Source organism: Apium graveolens, chromosome 5, assembly GCF_009905375.1.
Source record: "Apium graveolens cultivar Ventura chromosome 5, ASM990537v1, whole genome shotgun sequence".
Classification (NCBI taxonomy): Eukaryota; Viridiplantae; Streptophyta; class Magnoliopsida; order Apiales; family Apiaceae; genus Apium; species Apium graveolens.
The window spans coordinates 174,737,031-174,740,565 of record NC_133651.1 but is presented as its reverse complement, the minus strand read 5'-3'; the positions used below and the strand labels follow the sequence as shown (position 1 = coordinate 174,740,565).

At 31.3% G+C, this 3,535-nt stretch overlaps 1 long non-coding RNA gene across 1 annotated transcript; it reads left to right on the top strand.

Moving 5' to 3' along the window:
• Positions 1 to 445: 445 nt before the first annotated feature.
• LOC141723588 (uncharacterized) lies at positions 446 to 3,296 on the top strand. The gene is made up of 5 exons (XR_012576312.1): positions 446 to 628; positions 984 to 1,139; positions 2,647 to 2,735; positions 2,841 to 2,995; positions 3,087 to 3,296. It is a non-coding gene; the product is annotated as an uncharacterized LOC141723588 (long non-coding RNA).
• The last annotated feature ends 239 nt before the right edge of the window (positions 3,297 to 3,535 follow it).

The window sequence follows — 3,535 nt, the reverse complement described above, 5'->3', positions numbered from 1 at the left end:
GTGTCCATATGATATCGACTGGTAGTCCGATAAATAGACGAAACGATGCTCGATTTCTGAGGAATTTATTTCAGAAATATGGGAATGCATCTTGTAATTACCGGGAATAACAATCGAATATACACTACTAGAAAATGTAGAATAGACATCAGTGTTTTAACATCATTTAGAATTATCACCGATGTAAAAACTATTTATTATATCGTTTTCACAAAACTGATGTCTCATCGTTATCCAGACATCGATTTTCCCTTCAACCGATGTCTTATGTCTCTCTTATGGAAAAAAATCCCGCCCTTAGCTTTTCCCTCCTCTTTAAACCAAAATTTGATACCGCTTCACCAAAATTTGTCTAGCCGCCTTAAACAAAAATTTCCCACATAACAAACATAAACTTAAAACTAAAAACTAAAAGTTAAAAAAATCTAAAAATATAGAACTAAAAACATACCCAGACTCAACGAACACACTCCCCATCGTTTCTCTTTCATCAAACATCCTCCCCCGAGAAACCCTATCTCTATTCAATCGATTCAGTTAGCTCTGTTCTTGCTCATCTTAATTCTTAATTATTAAATGAGATCATCATCTTTGTGCTCATTGTATGATGCTCCTCTATGCTGGCCAGGTGCTCGCTGTGTGCTTAAATCATCTCAAATGTTCTTGTTTTGTGTTGCTCCTTTGTGTTCGAGTAGTTCAATTGTTTATCTTGTTCAATTTGTCATCTTTTACCATCTCTTAGCATCTCTTAGGAAGTGCGTAAGTTATATTATCTACTTAGTTTTATCTATTTGGTTGGAACCCTAATTTTTAAATTTTAAGGGTTTCTAATTTGGGGATTTTATAAATGTATAGATCTTGTTTTTTTCTCTTTTCTCAACAAAAAGAGTAGAAGTTTCGATAAATTTTAATTGATTTATGGTTTGTGATTTTTTCCATTCTCCATACCGATTGTAAAATTAATGTTGCTTTTATTGTTTTAGACGGGGCTTGAAATATTTCGGCATATCCAGCATGGTCACAAAGTAGTGTCAGAGATGCAACCAACCAGGAGAAGTTTGTAATAAGGAGAGAAGGAAGATTTGTATTAGTCGATATGCATATGGACAACGACACAGTATAGTCTAATTTTTTGTGAGGTGGTTATATTACAGGGAGTAATTACTGAAACTGGTAAAGTGGTTCTTAATGCTTTAATGAAATAGTTGCATCAAAATTTAATTTAAATATACATACATAAAAGAAATATTCATAAAAGTAGAAGTATGTCCAATTGTCTGTATTTGTAACTCTTTCCCTCAAAATCGTAGTGTTAAAATTAGTACTTGCATTCCGAATGGCTAGGCTTATACTATTAAGTAGGAAGCAGAACTAAAATATTTAAGAAAAGAGCCTGCTAGTATAGCACAAGCTTTGGTAAATATTTACACACCACGCTATTGAGTTATTACCTCTTTTAAACTAATCTAGATGTTCAATTTCAGTTCCCTCGTTAAATAGTGCATGTCATTTTTCTTGTATGCAAGAAAAGAAAAAGTGGAAAAAGCAAGTAATAGATTGGAATCAAGTCCTGCTTATTCATTTAGATTTGAATTTTGTATGATCATGGGCTGAAGGGTCATTTTGAATATTAATCAGAGTTTCAGAAATCTCTATTAGTCGCAATGCTTTTAGATGTAGCAGTTCATATTAGCCACTTGTAGGTTTCTTAATTAGCGGGTATATGTAAGGTTCTAACATGAATATAAGTTTATATTAATTTTTTGGTCTTCTAACTGAATAAAAAAAATTATCTCATATGAATCATTTTAATCAAAGGTATGATGGTAAGCCAATATTTTTGACAGATGGAAAGCCTATCTATTACATTGTTGGAACTTCCACCTGAAGTTAGTACACTGTTGTTTACGCTGGCTGTGTTGCAAAGATCAACAAGTAACATAATATAATCCAAGTGTTTATGAATTGTTTCTTATGAATTTAACAATTACTATAAAAAGAATCTAGTTCCTAATAGCTGCATTTTTTGTGGCACTGGTGTGATTATGAGTAGTGACCCAAGTAAGTCAAGTGGTTAGCTTTAACTAGAATTTACCAATTATATGTTGCTTTATAACACTTTCTACATATATTATAATCTTATATGCAGATTCTAGTACATGCCATTACACAACCACAAGGTAATGAATTGTTCTATATTTTTAAGCGTCAAAATAGATAATTGCAAAGTCAAGTAATCAATATTTGTGAACTGAAAATGTTATTCTTTTCTGCACCACAAGCTATTCGATTCTAAAGATAACCAATTCAAATGGCTCGATAATATCACTTCTGGTTTAAAATAGATAAACCAGAAGAAATTATTAAATTACTTCAATAAGCTCTTTTTATTTGTGATAGTAATTTTTATGCATAAAAAGCAATTTATATTGATATATAAATTGCAAAGATCAATATGTAACATAATATAAGCCAAATATTTATGTAAATTGGTACTTTCTTAGTTGTGGATATACACAAGAACATAAGTGTTTATATTACCCTATATTATATTTATTATAATGGGAAGCTCAAGCTATTTCATTGATTTTATACTTATAAAAGAGAATGAAAATTAATTGATATATCCTCTATTATATCTGGCAGGTCCCTGGATATATTGACAAGCTTCCTCAAGAAAGAATTAAGTTATGGGTTTTCACCGGAGATAAAATGGAGACTACAATTAATAGCGGGTACTCAACTTTTTATTTAGTTTTGACATCGTACATGCAACATGAGGTGTACTCTTGCAATGCTCTGTAATTTATATAATAAATATATTTTGGGTTCCCTTGTAGTTTACTTAAACAAGAAAGCAAGAAAATAATAAAAATGCATGTTACTGAACTTGTTACGAAGACACGGGAAATATGACATTGGCAATTGGTGATGGAGAAAATAATGTGGGAATGCTTCAAGAATCTGACATACATGATCGTCTAGTTTCAAGCAGGTGCCTAACTAGTAACTACATATGATTGTCGTTATTGGTTAAATTTCATCTAATTTCTTCTAAGCTCTTAATGTATTTATTTATTTATTAGGAAGTCATGTCAAGCGATATAGCCATAGCCCTGTTTAAATTTTGGGAGCTGTGTATGGGCATTGGTATTACTCCTGGTGCATTGACGTTGCAGTGAAGTCTATATTTTGGAGTTGTTTATGAGTTTTGAACAGATAAATACTCCATGGAACAATTAGTTTTGACTTAGTTTGTAGTTGAATGATAGTTATACTATGCAGTTTAGATATGATGAGTGTAGTTGGCCAATTGGATGGATTGGATATTATTGTATTTGAATATATTATTATTTTGTTTTCCTGGTGGTTTGGTTAACTTAGGTATGCAGTTTTGTATGTTTTGGTTTAGAAGCAATTTGGTATTTTTGCCATTTGGTATGTTATGGGTGTATATAAAACAATTAGTACATGTCTAAATTTTAGGCATACAGACATCAGTTTCTACACACATTCTTAAAAACTGTTGTTAAAA